Raw genomic sequence first — 16,573 nt, forward strand, 5'->3', positions numbered from 1 at the left:
TTGCGTGTGTTGTTTACGCCTTGCGCATTTGGAATTCTCGCAGAACCAAGGAGAGGCTACCTTTTAGAACTGTTTTGTGTGAGAAAATCTTCTGAAGGCGTTACATATGTGTCTACTGAGAGAAGAAATACACAAAATGTAGGAGAAACACCAGGACAGTGGAATTGCAGAACGATTCAACTCCCTGAGATAGCAAGTAACTTGGCACAATCAACTGAACTACCATTGGATGTTACCACCATGGTGACAGATACTAAAATACAGGGGAGAGATATTAAACGACAGTATCAAGGTAGACAATATTTTACAGATATTAACATGAAGAATGGTACTCCAATGGCATATTCTTTAAAAAGATACATTAAAAAGAAGCAATCAACCGATATGAGCATTATCAGCTACCAATCTGAAACAAGTTTTTTGGGGTCATTCTCAGATATTTCTAGCATACAGGGAACTATTCCGATACCGGGGATGCAAGTATCTTTTGTAGACACCAATCAGCGAAGAGGACGATCCATCTCCACAGTTATTCAACGTCCGCCGTCATTTCCATCACTGATGCAACGATCTTCGTCCATTGCCGACGTACTTTCTATAATTTAAAAAGATTGATTGGCGTTGATTGTTGTGAAGTTCCTTAGAACTGTTATGCAAATTTATAATGGTTTACTTTAATAAATTGTTATTTGGATGGAGAGTTGTCTCATTGGCACTCACACCATATCCTCCTATATCTATAAGACATTCTACATTTGTTTTTATACTTATTTATTAACTGTTATAACAATTATCTATTCAATAAAACTTAGCTTCAACATTTTTTTTTGGTCAACACCTATCTTCACATTCAACGTAGGACCTTCAGGGTACAAAATTAAACTTGTGATATTTCCACTTATAATTATTCGATAAATAGACAAGTTTCTAATTTACGTTTTTTATAGATGCATCCTTCTGTACTATACAGTTCTACAAATTTAGTTTTAAATCGATATTGAATCATGGAAAAATGGGTTTGGACCAACCTATAAAGGAACAAAGATTCTGTTATGAGGAGCATCTAAATTGCACGCATTATCCCTTACACCAAACAAAGCTGGACTATTGGTATAAATATTTGGTAAATAAATAAAAACAATAAAAACCTAAAATTGTCTAATGAATCATTAGTGAGGTCAAGGTCCGATGATACCGACAAGACAGACATGTTGAAGTTGCAAGGAACTTATATACAAAATATAGTAATACAACAACTCAAAGAAGTGAGAAATTCACTTACAAAAAAAAAGACTGAACCGTGAAATGAGGTTAAGTACAATGAGCAGCCGGAAACTTCGTCGAATGAGGTATATGCATACAAGGTATGAAGCATCCATGTATTTTTCTTTCTGATATATAAAGCTTTACACAAATTGTTTACGCCACGCCAACAGATAGTAATATCTGTGTCTCGCATACTGCGATTTCCGTCGGACGCAGGCGTGACAACTATAAAACACATTCAAAATTCTAAATTACCATTTTCATTTGAGTGTCAAATATAAGTATACCTATTATTTTGGGCACTAAAAGGAAAGACAGGCAAAAAGCGAAAACAGTAACCATGACCAATAGTACCAGAATTTCGATGCAACAAATTGTGAGTTCAAAAGATCACTTGTTCCCTCCGTTTAATTGTAAAGAGAATAAGAGTAACTGCTATAATAAAACAAGTTGAACTTATCAAAGACAAAGGCAAAAAGTAAAATTACAAAAATACTGAACTCCGAGTAAAATCCCAAAAGGAAAGTCCTAAATGAAATGTCAAAAACAAAACCTCACACACATCAAACGAATGGACAACTGTCATATTCCAGACTTGGCATGTTTTTTATGAAGAAAATAGTGGATTAAACTTGGTTTTATAGCTAGCTAAACCTCTCACTTGTATCACAGTCGTTTAGGAGTATCTTTTCATTAAATGAAATTGACAGGTGTTTACCTATGTAAATCTTGTAAATCTATTGGAAAGTGACAAATCTAGATAACAAAAAAACACTGAGGGACTCGCATAGACTCCAAAAATAGCAGGCCTGGTATCGTCAATATGACCAGCATTTCCTACCATTTAAACATCAATCGTCATGCAAATTATCACTCATTCAAAATGTCAGTCGGTAACAGGATTAAACAAACTGGTATAAAAAAAACTTTGTCATTTATGTATTTTTAAGGATGTATGCATCTCATTCACACTTCCCTGGGCAGTTTCTCAATAACTGAAGAATGGTTTTTAATTGCTAAATGAATGATGTTAATTGTGAAGCAAAACTGGAGTAATCTTTATCAGACAAAGAAAAATTCAAACAAAATTTGGTTTGTAAATACCAAGTATGTTATTTGGATATTGTGTATAATGAAGACTGATGCTAATTCATTTGATTAGACTTTCAATATTGGAACCATAACTTGGTCATAAATTTTATAGTAGAGACCAAAACTGTTTGCTAGTACCAATCCTTCACATTCCTTAAATGTGTGATTTTTATATTACCAATATTCTTCACACTATCAAGAAGCATTTTGTTGATTGAATTTTTCACATTTAAAAATCTCTATAGCTTTATTTGAGGAGATTAACTGAACATGTAGTCTAAAAAGTAAAAACACAAAAAAACTGAACTCCGAGGAAAATTCAAAAAGGAAAGTCCAAAATCAAAAGGCAAAATCAAAAGTCCAAACACATCAAACGAATGGATAACATCTGTCATATTCCTGACTTGGTACAGGCATTTTCTAATGTAGAAAATGGTGGATTGATGTACCAATTGTCTTATTGACAGCAAAAAGTGATGTATCATTGCACTTTGAAGTAAAAGCTATTGTTACATTTTCACTAATTCTTTTTTATCCTTTACTGACCTGTTGGTTAATTTTCGAGAATTTAAATGTCTCAAATGGATAAATATCATATAATGGCAGTTTTTATCTAATAGTTAATTTCAATGTATGTTGCATTCTTGTTTGTTTTTTGTTGCACTAAAGTGTTTTGTTTTATAGTTTTCCTCTTACAGTTGATGAGTTTCCCTCGGTTTTGGTTTATTAAACCAATTTGTTTTCTCTTAATTAAACCAATTTGTTTTCTCTTAATCAACTTTTGACTTTTGAACAGCAATATACTACTGTTGCCTTTATTTACACTCAATACAGTGGTAGATTCTATATGCACATGGGGCATACAAGTCATCAGTATTATATCATCTAGTCGTAAGGGTGATGGGTACTATTAAAACATGAAAATGTTAGCATTCTATTTCTATAAAATGTTTATTGGTTGTAAAGTTGTATATCTTGTACAAATCAGCCAATAGCTATATATAAACTAACAACTGGGTAAATATGAAAGACTATCTATGGTATTGCAAGTCGTTGCTAGTGTAAAATTTATGATTGACAATTTAGACAAAATTAAGTTGTGTGTTTTTTTTCAACTTTAAAAAACCAACAGATTGCTTATGGAATCACATTAAATTCAAATTAAAAAAAAATGTTGACTGGAGGATAACACATATCAAATGTAACATCAAGGAAGAATTTCTTTTCGCTTAGCTAAGGTAAACAACATCATGGTTAGGTAGTACTAGCATCTACATATGCTTAATATATGATATTTTAATATATTCCAAAACACTCTATTTGTATTTTAAAATTAAATTGTGCCACTAAATTTGCTTTTGTGAAACAATAGGTCAAACTTTATCTAAAACAACTCATAAATTTACAAATGAACACTTTTTTTTAAAGTGAGAATTGCTTTCTTTATCAAAGATTTTTAATACCAAAACAAACAACTGACTATATGAGAATATTTTTCTTCATTATGATGTATATATTCTAGCTTTATCAACACATAAAAAAACTTCTTAAATGTAAACTCTTTCTTTCCTCAAGTCTGCAATAATATCAAATGGATCAGAAGAGGTAAACACAATTAAAAAAGGCACATCCAGGGGGTATCCCCATTATAATTGAATCATAATTTTTTTTATAACTGCCACACACACTATTTTATTTGAAATACCCTTAAAAATGCAATCTTTTATTCAATCTACTATTATTTCCATTAATTTTTTTAATCCTTTCTTTAAATCGTTGTTTACTGGTCAACACATTACATGAATAAAACCTAAAAGAGAACTTTAGATATTTTCAAATTTAAGTACAAAGTTATGCAGGAATCAAGTTTTTTAATTGATATTGGTTAGAAAAGAATTTTCTGAACACAAAAAAAAACCAATGTTCTATTCTGCAGTCAGATTCTTGATACCATGACAGTTCATTTTTTCAATTATTTAGCAAAAAAAGAAAGTTCATAATATCTTTTATATAGTAAAAAAAATCCTATCAAGATATATTTAATCAAAAACAAAAACAAATTATAATTAATAATAAAACCAAACAAGCAATATATTAAATAAAACTAAAAATAATAACATCTCAACATGCTTTCTCTCAAAATGTACACTTTATCTCAGTAATACAACTCATACCAACAAACCTTACATTATCAATGCAGATTAAGACTTTTTTTTAAATATCCAAACCTCAAGAAGAGGAAAAGTTTTTATGTATTTCTAATAAATTAGCCATTTCAGATAGAATAGACATTAATTTTCAAAAGCTGTTAGGATTTGTATCACCTTAAAACAAATATCATACTTGTAACTTAAATTTAAAGTAATTCATGACATACAAAGATTTCTGTAAGAATTTACACAAAATGGCTGATTTTATCATAATCATTTTACAGACATGTATCATCATTCATTCTCATTAATGTATAAAATGCATCAAATTTGATATTGATAGAAATCTATGTAAAACTACATATTTATTTGCATATTCTATATACATAGCACCATTTATTTTCACATGTTTAAATGAACTAAAAACTCTATATACTATTAAATAAACATACCAAACTTTCCAAAATAAAGCGTGTTCAAATATCAAAATGAAGCTATTTCACAGGTGGACTGACATTTTAAACAAATTGGTAATTAATATGAACGATGGTAAATTGCTCTATCAAGAGAATTAATTCACTTATCTTGTTTTTACTTCACAGGCACTATTTGAAAAATACTTTAAGTACTTTGTCTTATAAAAAGGAATGATAATTATATCAAATTTTTTCTTCAGAAATCTAGTTCAACAACTGAAAACAACTTTAGGGTGTAGATCAGTTTGGTAAAAACCTATTTGTTCACACGATTGAAAGCAAAGTTTAGCCTCATGGTACTAGACTAGTAGTCACGTTACCCAACATATTGCAGTTATACAATAAGCAATATTTAAACATGGTACCAGGTTCATAGTCACGATATCCAGCATATCGTAGTTATTCAATAAGCAATATTTAAACAGGCTCATAGTCACGTTCTCCAACATATCGTAGTTATTCAATAAGCAACATTTAAATGAACATTTGGTGTTAAAGTTAATATTTCATAAAGAAATCCCAACAGATAGCTGTAAATTAATGCTGACAATAAACCCACATACATGTGTTATATTAAAATAATGAATGAAAAGTGTGAATAAATATACAGTATATGTACCATGCAAAACATTTACACATCTAAAAAATGTGGAAAAAATATCAGCAGTCACTAGGTGTGCATATTTTGCTATATCTAAAAAAAAAAGCACTAATTTTACATCAAATTAGATGTATTATTCCATGATTACATTTATCATTTTTTTTCATTACTACAAATATAATTAAAATGCTTTACAAAAAAAAAACATTTTTCATTGTATATTCCACTTTTTTCTGTTAACATATCTAAAACAGTATCTTTAATGGTTCTTCTAAGAATACGTTAAAAATGATTGTAAATATATCTGATCTTCATTTGTATTGTCTATCAATTTAAAAATCCTAGCATTGGTTTTCTTAAGAAGTGGTGGTGTACCATGGTCTTCTACGATGCCAACGAATCTGGTACCCAGAGTCTACACGGATCTTGATGGAGGCAGCTTCAGCAGCGCGAACTGTTTCCTTCACAGCTTGCATCAGATTTTGGGCATTACCAACCAACATTTCAGTGGCTTCTTGATCCTCTTCAGAACCTATGATCAAAGAAAACTTGTTTTAAAGTTTAGAAACAAGAGTGGGGTTTTTTCCAAAGTTTTCTACATAGAGGCAATTTCCTATTTACAAAAATTGGTCAATTATAATTAATAGATTTTTTAAGGTCAAATTGTACTGCTTTAGTGTTTCAAGTTTAAAAGTGCTTAAGTCTAACACTTCATGAAAAATGTGAGAAAACGACAGTTAAATACCCCTGTTCTATAGCTGATAAACAATCTCCAAGCGATAATCTAAGACCACTCACTGACTGACATCAAAGAGGTGTTGCTTGTCTATAAGAATTTATCACATGTTCTTCAAGGTGGCCAACATTAAACATACCTGCCAACTGTCACTATTTGTGGGGGATATCTCCCATGGAGGCTACCAAATTGAAATTTTGAAAGAGCAATTTTGTCCACAATTTTAAACAAAACACTTAATTTTACAATGTTTCCAGGCTTATAAAAGTATGAAGAAGCCAAAAACAACTTTAAAATGTATTTGAAGGCCCCCTTGAAGGTTTTTTAGGACTATGACAGCAATCTTGCATGCAAAACCCCCATGGGCATTTTGAAAAGTTGGCAGGTATGATTAAATATAACTGAGAATTATTCATAATTTTCTTGGAAATGCACTAACTAAAACTTCTAAATGATATATATAAGAAATTTAACTAAAATTACTGATAAATTCACGACTGAAAAAATAAATTAATCCAGGTGAAATAACTTATAAGATTAATTCTGACGTATTTAAACTGGACATTCCTATACTTGAAGTTAATTTTTGCACAACAGTATTTTGAAAAACGAAAAGAAATCAATATGTATATGCTATTATTTATATTTTGTTAAAACAATTGATCTAAAATTGTCTTCATGAAAATTTATCAACTTCTATAGAAGTATTTATTGTCCCCAAAGCAATGCAAAGCAAAAGACTTAGAAATACCAGGCTTTCATCTGTCTGTCTGTTTAGTCTTGTAAGCACTATCACATGTTAAATTCTTGCAAGATTTTTTATCAAACTTATATCAGAGGTTTATATCAGTAAATATAAAAAAAAGATGTGCTATGATTGCCAATGAGACAAAGGTCCACAAGAGACCAAAATGACACAGAAATTAACAACTATAGGTCACCGCATGGCCTTCAATAATGAGCAAAGCCCATATCGCATAGTCAGCTATGAAAAGCCCCGATAACAATGTAAAACAATTCAAACGAGAAGAGTAACAGCCTTATTTATATGACAAAATTATCAAAAAACAAATATGTAACGCATAAACAAACGACAACCACTGAATTACAAGTCTTTGATATGCTGGAAAACCAGTGCTGATCAACTATTTTGAAAAAAGTTATATCCCTTGGAAATAAGAAATATGGAATTTTGTGTTGTTAGCACTCACATGTGTATAATTATTGTTAAATTTAAATCAAACTTATATCAAAGGTTTATATCAGCAATTGATTAAACAAGTTTGAAAATCTGTTTTTTTCTAAACTATTCCCCTTGGACAAATGAAATTAGAGCAACATAGGGGTACATGGTTCTTTTATTTCACTTGCAAAAGGATGGTTTTCATAATGGAAATTTTGAATTTTGATATTCCTGATTTTTTTGTTTTTTATATTTATTGAATCAAGAAAATATCAAAGCATTTGAATCTAAGAAACCTTTAATATAAATTGATAAACTTAAAACTGCTTCAGAATTTTCCATTTGAGTTTCTAATAGGTTGTAATCAACTACATGTCTAAGATTAATTTCATATAAAAGCTTGGTTCTGTTTAGGTGTAAGGATTGTGTACTGAAAGTAAAACATTAACTTTGAAACTCTTCACTTTTTTTCACCACAGAAAAGCCGAAACCTACTGTTAAGGAATTTCTTTTATAAGGACTTGGTTTCACAATACAAAATGTGATTTTTTTTTACTTTATATTATACAAAGCTGAATAATATGTGCATCAAAGTAAAAACAATAATTCAAAGATAAAGATCTATATCCTTTTGATCCAAATAAGCATTTTTTACAATTGAAAATTTAAAGCTTTTCACATACATACACTGACTTAAATAATAAACCACTTGCAAAATTGTACCATATTTGCAATCATTATACCATTATTCACCAAGCCCAATCTATATAATACTCATTCTTATATGAAATTGTTTAAAACATACTCATATGAAGATGAAGATGCAGAAATGGGCATTTTTTAATCATTCAAATCAAACAATGCATGTATAATCTTGATGAAGACTTATTTTTGTTAGTCAAAGTATAGAAATATTAAAGTACCACGTCCAAGTCAAAACACACTGCATCACTCTCAACAACAAGACAAAAGACAAATCATGCTGTGCCTAGCAGCTGCAGTTTTAAACATATTATATGTCCCTGCTAGAGATCTTCAATTGGTTTTATCAGCACTTAATTTGTTTGAAATTATTTGCTGGATACCAATTTTGTGGATTTTGTGGGTACAGGTGAACCAGGAATCTAAATAATCAACAAATTACAAACTTCTATAGGCTTGTATGCAAATTTTTGTAAAACCATGAAATCAAATATTTTAGAAATTGTAAATTTTCCTAAATCCACTAAAATTGGTACCCACGTAAAATAAATCAATCCACAGCATAATTTTAAAAATAATCAACATGCTCTGCAGACAATAGAGACACATATAAACCATAACCACAATAAGTAATGATAATTATTCAGGGTTCTACAATATACATATCATTATCTAGTCATTATTTTTATTTCTTTTGGCAGAAAATTTAATTATTTAGTGTGTGAAACATTAACTACAAACCGTAACATCAAGAAATTTAACTCCCATTTTCCTGCATAACTTTGCAAAATTTAATTGTATAAAAGTCCTACACTGTCATAAAAGTATTTGCATGAAATATGAAGTAAGTTTTTTTTAAATGATAAGAATGCATTTGATTAATGAAATATGTTATTCTCTTATCCCAACAAGCAGCAATAAGTAAAATTAGTCAAGTTATTGTAGAAGCCTGAGTTTCCGATATTCTCCTTTGTCTAATATTAAATACATCACTTGTGGCTTAAACTTACTGGATTCTGTTTCCATGGCAACAGGTTACAGAAGCAGGCAGAAATAAAAACAAAACAAAAAAGCATATATTAGTTGTCAATCAATACAAAGCTATGTACTTTAATGATAAACCCTGCTGTATTTAGTTTCTGTTTTTAAATTCTGAAATACTTGAATAAAATTTCAATAATTTTACTATTTCAAAATAGACAAAATTTAAATTAATCTAATAAATGCAATGGAATAAGTATTGCATTTATTAAAACTTGTATGTAAAATTTTGATCTCATTAAAAAATAAAAATTTGCTTAATTTTTTTTTTAAATTCATGTGAATGGACTGATAATTTTTTTAGTTCAAAAATATATAATTCAACAATGAAAAAACAATTTGCATTAAGTCTTGACAGTAGGTTTATCATTAAAAGAATTGGCAAAATATTCATCATGCATTTAAGAAAGCAAAGGCATTGTGTCATTAAAATTGTAGAGCTTATTGAAAGAAAGTAGTCATCATGATGCTTAATATGCAATGTTGGTTAGTAACATTTGTATTGTCCTGGGTCAACATTCGGGTCAGAGGATTTCAGTAAAGAATTAAAAAGCATTAAAATATAAAATTCATACACTCCTGTTCTGTTCATAAATAAAAGACATAAAATATTACTTATTATATACAAATAAGAATATGATATGGAATAATGGCCAAATAGACAATTACTCCACAAAGACCTAACACTAAGAACCAACACATAAAATGGTCAGTTCATAATTTTTTTGATTCACACAAAATGTTTATTTTGATAACTATTTACAAATATTTTCAATATCCAGCAAAAGTTATACCATTAAGATTTACTTTATGAAAACTTTTATGGTACTCAACATTCTTACCTCTTTATGGTTTATACTACCATCCACGGTTTGTTCAATATAATATATTTGAAAGTGGAACCAAGAAAGCTTATCAAAGCTTTTTAATCCAAAACATTTTAACCCATGCATTTTCGTATTATACATCTTTTGCTCTGACAATATTGGATCTGAACATTCCTGATAAGGATGATTTTTTATCTACTCAAAAGGATCATATTTTTTAAATTTTACAGGGACAAAAATACATATGAAACTCAGGAAGTTGGGATTTTATATTTGTATGGAATAGTTGGTTCTTTTGTATGTCAATTCCTTACTCATATTGATTATAATAATTTAATCAGTGCTATCACATCAATCTGGAGTCAAATCATGTGAATATCAAATTAGCTAAATATGAAGGAGAAATCACACAACTTAGTTGTTTTCCTTATCCCCTATTGTCTTTGTAAAACTTGGAAGAGGGGAGATGATGTAATAGGAAATGACACCCACAAGATTTATTTGTTTTAAGACTTCTTCATAGGAAAACAAATAATTAAAGGTCATATCAAAAGCCAGCATCAAAACTTCAGAACAACTTTAAACATAGGACTATTTGTATTAACCTAAACCTCATTTATTATTCACTATTTTGTTTATCAACTGAACTTAAGCTATTCAAACATTTGTAAGGTATTAGAATCAATATTACTGGAATGAAGCAGAATAATTCTGGTAAATTTACCTTACATTTACCATGGTCCTACCTGAAATTTTTTTGTAGTTTTAAAAATTCAAATAAATTTCATAGCTTTGAAAAGAAAATGCCAAGTGCTCCAATACTTTACTGATAGGAATGATACTGAAGGTATTCCAGAAAGAATAACAACAAAGGGTACCATGTTTACTGTGGTCTATAGTTTGATCAGATCATAGCAATAATTAGGTCAACATATCATATAAATACAAAATTTGAACAGTAGGAACATATTTGAAAACATCACATCACAAGGGTTAGTGGTGGTCATTATAACGTGCTGGGAGGAAATTCACTGGTAAAAACTGCATTCATTGGTCAAATCTAAATCATCACTACTGACAAACTTTAGGAAAAATCTCAATTATTAGTCATTAACTACAAGTCAGGGTCATCCCATGCTAAATTAAATTTACCGCAAGATATTTCACCACCATCTGGGGCTGGTACAGGTTCTATGGTAGAAATAAATCATTATGACATTTTCATGGGATCGACAGCTGTAAATGTTTCCTTGAAATACAGTAAAGGACCTAATGTTGTATTTGGATATGCCTGCTCCTTACTTGCAATGCTTAAATCTCACATAACTCTCTTAAATATCACTGGGTTTACTTATTTTTTTTCATTAAAAGTATACTAAAGGTGACTGATTCATTACTCTAAAACGTGTTATTTACAAAAACAAAATTCTGATGATTATTTTTTCTATCTTGGTTATAAGTTTATATGGTTAAATTAATAGCTGAATCCATACAATTTTCAAAATATCTTATTCCTGTCTTTTTTATTTTCTAGATATACTATGTTACCTGACACACAGAATTTTATGGGAACATCATCTATACCTACAATATATAGAACATGGTCAATTCACAGCTTAACTTAACAATACCTACACTGCCCTGGTCAAAAGAAAGTTAGCAGCAAAACAAATGTTAAACTTCTAATGTATAACCAATATTGATAAAACAATTATCAATTTGCACTACAGTATGTATATAAAAACTTTGCAAAGATTTAAAATTAATGTAAAAATATTAAAAATGAAGGTAGGCTGATGATAAATAAGTGTATACCTTGTGCTCCCAACATGGTTGCCTTCACTGTTGATAAAATCTTTAGCTGGGTACCAATTGTAGGAATTCTCTCACAAACTTGCAATAAGTTCTGTTAAAAGGAAAAATCTATTTAAATATTTATCAAAGTTTAAAACAGGTCTAAATGCCATTACTGATATCAAAAACATTGATTAACTAATCACCAGCAAAATTTACTAAACTGAGAGATTCTTCTGGGATTTAGGTTTTAAATAATGTAATGGTATTGCAAACTTAAACAAAGGATGTTATTTAATTTATCTAAAATACTTTCATTTTGAAATTCAAATTGACAATAAGGTACAGAAAAGATGGCCTTATCTAGCTCCTCCCTCATCAATATTAAGATGAAATCAACAATCGCTAGTTGCATGCAAAATTTCATAAAAATCTTGACATGTTGCTCTTTTATGATTCATAAGTAAAAGAAGTAATGTCATTTCACACAATTTGTTAGATTAACGACCATGACATATGATTGTGCTTTTACATAGAAAATGATGATGGAAGTTTTTAACAACCTTGACTGGCTATAAAGCCCTTGCACCATCAGTAGCATATATAATATTACCAGTCTCATCCTTTTATCAGTACACTCAGCAGCTAACTTCTGTGCCAGTTTGGCCACCTCTGTTGATGACTCGGCTATATTCTTAGCTGTGGCTATCAGATCCTTCTTAGAACCACCTTCACCTCTACAGAAATACAGTCAATTATTGTAGAATGCAATACTTCCAATAGATAGTTTACTATTTCAATAATAATCATTACAAGTAATAAAAGGATACATTTCACATTGGAATAATGATATGTGCTACACTCTGATACAAGATTAAAAACAAATATAGTGGTACCCTTTGATATATAATTCAAATAAAATATAATGTACAAATATAAAAGTGGACATTTCCATCATGAAAAGCTTTATGAATCTTTTTCTTCTTTAAATATTTTTTCTGTGACATTATTTTTTTTAAAAGTAAATGCATTCTAAGATTTCTATATTTCAAATGACAGTAATTTCTTCTCATAGCCTTAATGTTTTAGCATGTTTTAACTGTAATTTCATTTTATGCAAAGCCAGAGTTGAGAACAGACTAAGACAGAAAGAAAGTTTAATATACATTTCAAGAAAATGGCCAATCATATAATAATCGATACAACGTATTAAGATGAAAGATTTTCATTCTGCCATTCATTTTAAAGCATGTAAAATGTCTTTACATAATTAACAAGAATATATTTGAATATTTTTAAGATTTGACACACTTTTTCTGCATCTCAAGCATGCTTAGATTTTGTTTACATTTTTCATGTATTTAGTTATTTACAGAACCACAGAACCACAGACCCTCAGATCAATTGATTTAAGGTTTTAACAAGTATTGTGTTTCATGCATTAGTAAGATGATAGAATGTTGAGTCTTTGCATTGAAGTGTACAAATGACTTGTTATTTTTGCTGCATTATTTAATAGTTGATGAAATTACTTTTCAGATTTGTGGTCCAGAACTGTTGACAGGTGTATACCATATTTGTTTGAGTTATCATACAAAGATATTATCATGTAAGATATAAATACTGATTGTGCACCTGATTTTACACAATGCTATTGGTGTGTGCCTTGTATACATCGTTTACACTAATCAAGATATATACTGTTTAAAATATTGCCTTCAGAAAATATAAAATTACAGGGTATTTGTTTTCATGCTCATAAGGAGTATCAACTTGTGCTGTTTCCTGGTAAAATGTTTGTGATTGGAAGGAAAATCATAATCAAAGGGAAAGACTAAGAGAAAAACACCTTTTTTAATAATCAAAACTTCTGTCTACCTGAAAGTTGAAAGGTCAGGTGATCTTTTTAATTTCTTAAACGCAACACAGAATATTACAAACTGTATGTATAGATTACCTTACCAGGGTATCCCAAAAACTATTTAACCAATACTGAATCAATGTATTGTTATCATCAATATTTGCATTTGCTGATTTCTTATTAAAAAAAATATATTAACACTTTGATAAATTTTGTGAGTCCAAATCTCTTTCCTGGATTTAATATCTACATATAGTAATTTTGAATTTTAAATTTTCTTACAACCTGAATTACCCGGTATTTATATGGAATTTAAACAATCTTTATTCAATATTCTGAGATGACCCATCGAAATTATTGATTCTTGAATATAAAAGTAAACAAATCACTGCATACTGATTTTATCAGTAGAAATGGCACAAAGTGAATGCTAAATTTGTAGCAAATCTGTAGGTTCTTTGTTTGGAAGGATCAAACAGTCTGGGTTTTAACTCTTGTTTTACCGATAGAAGTACAACAGGCTTTGATAAGCATCATGATTTTTCATCTGAGTGAAGAAGATATGTGTGCCACAGCTAAGAAACAAAGAAATTATGATGTTTCAATGCATATATGTTATATGAGTCATTTCAAATGTTAATAGTAGATAAATGCCTGAACTGAAGAAGGCTAAAGACTATCAATTTAACCTTTACCTTTCCCAACTGAAAATTATATATATATTTGAGTATAAGTACATGTACATACTAAAATGGTGTGATATAAATTATAGATAATTATTAAATATCAGTCTAGCAATTGTTTTTGAATGTGAGAGCCCCAATATCCAGTATCTCCTCTTACACCTGAATTTGTACTGAATTTTCAATGTCATCTGAGCATATTCATTCATAGTTTCTGATATTAAAACTTTGTTCCTACTTTTCAACTCAGAGCATTTAAAAATGTTGTGTAGGTCTTAAACACCTCAAAATAAATCTTCTTTACTTAATGAAACACATTTTGAAATCAACTCTACTTCTAACCTTAACTTTTACTTTTAACTTAAACTTTTTCTGTTTTGATAAGACCAATATATACATACAGTATAATTATGCAATGCCCCAAGGTACACCCTTAACCCTTCATCCCTGAATCATGATCTATAAAGTATTACCTGACCAACTGACTAAGTTTGGCCATAAGGAGAGCCATTCTTTTGGCTGCAGCTATTATCTCATTATCTTTACTTGACCACTGCTTTGTCTCCATATGGAGGGCATGTGCTGCCATCTACAACATAAAACAATATATGATCATTACATAATGATTAAAGAAGTTTCATGATCTTTCTGGGTTTTTTTTAATCTGAAATTTTAGGTCTTGTGAAATAGCTGTGTTTTTTTCAAAATTGAAAATTTGTAAATGTGATTTTTGTAAAAGAAACAATATATATTGAGAAGGCCGTCAGTGACAACATATGTTCAGCCATTGGCCTATACAAAACAAATGCCAATAATAACAACTTGTTAGCTTTTAAATCATGTGTTTTCTGCATGTATTTCAATCGTTCAATTTCTTTGACTGTGGTCAGGGTGAAACGTCCTTTCAGATATTTCCTCAACATCCTTTTGTTTTTATAAAGGGACATAACACTGTTACTAACCTTGTTTTGAAATAAACCCTGCCTACTAACCTCGTATAAAATATAGTCTCCACATGGTCACTCTCAACCAATGATATTCCTATAAATGTATAGGAGGTAAGGTAATATGCAATACTCACCATGATGGGTTGATTAGCCTGTGGGACAGGGAAATCTTCTTCATCATCTGTATCAGGAGGTGGGGGTCTGGCAGGGGCAGTCTCATGAGGCAGTGGTGGACGAGGTGGTATATCCCCATCTGAAATTAACATTAAATGAACAATCATTTGTCAATTAAATGCTGTTCAACTTCAGTCCATTTTAGTTAAATAATAACATTTAAAAAAATATTCCCTGGCTGATAAGGTATAATAAGCCAGGACTTATCACCAATCATAATAGAAATAAATACAAAACAAAAATAATTACGGAGCATTTTTTTTGTCAAAACTATCAATTTCACTACTATCACATACCGTACATGTTTAAAATATAATATACTCCAATATAATTCTAAAATTCACAGAAATTAACATCAAATAAAACTTGACATGAAAATAAATATAGTTGAAAATAATAAATCGCTATTAGCAGCCAATTTGTTTAAATTTTAAAACTATATGTACTCTTCCCTCATATATTACTGTCTTACCCAATAATAATTCATTTGGGTGATATGCATGCAACCATTAATTTGACAGGTTGCAAGTCCTCTATGAAATGAGATCAAACAGAACTTCTTATTGTCTAATTGACTTGTTGTATTTGCCTACCTGTCTGTATATCATTATAACAGGGCAAATGTCCATCAAGTTTTCATGGGCAATGTCATTTGTTAATTAGAAGACAGATATACATACAAAAGTTGCATAAGATTCCATATATTGTGGTATTGTTTTTATGTAACTTTTGAAGTACTGAATACTGTAAATTCAGAAATTATTGCTTGCATTTATTATTAGGAGTTTTCAAGAATAGAAAAAAATGCCAGTTTTATTATTGTGATTTCTAAACAAAGTGCAAACAGGTCTATATTTCAATAATCAGAATGAGGGTACTTATCATTCGATACTTCTTAATTTACAGCAAATCAAATTTGATTTTGAATCTCTTAGATGGGCATGAATTTAACAGCCAATGCCCATTGAAGGTGCTGAAGGCATATGGACTTAGTTTTCTTTACTGTCCCTACAATATGTAGCATGTTAGAATTATTCATC

General features: G+C 29.8%; 1 pseudogene; it reads right to left on the reverse strand.

The window, feature by feature from the left end:
- Window positions 1-3,290: 3,290 nt before the first annotated feature.
- LOC134684344 (vinculin-like) overlaps window positions 3,291-16,573 on the reverse strand; it is a 41,443-nt pseudogene continuing 28,160 nt past the window's right edge.

The sequence above is a fragment of the Mytilus trossulus genome, chromosome 9 (genome assembly GCF_036588685.1).
Source record: "Mytilus trossulus isolate FHL-02 chromosome 9, PNRI_Mtr1.1.1.hap1, whole genome shotgun sequence".
Taxonomy (NCBI): Eukaryota; Metazoa; Mollusca; class Bivalvia; order Mytilida; family Mytilidae; genus Mytilus; species Mytilus trossulus.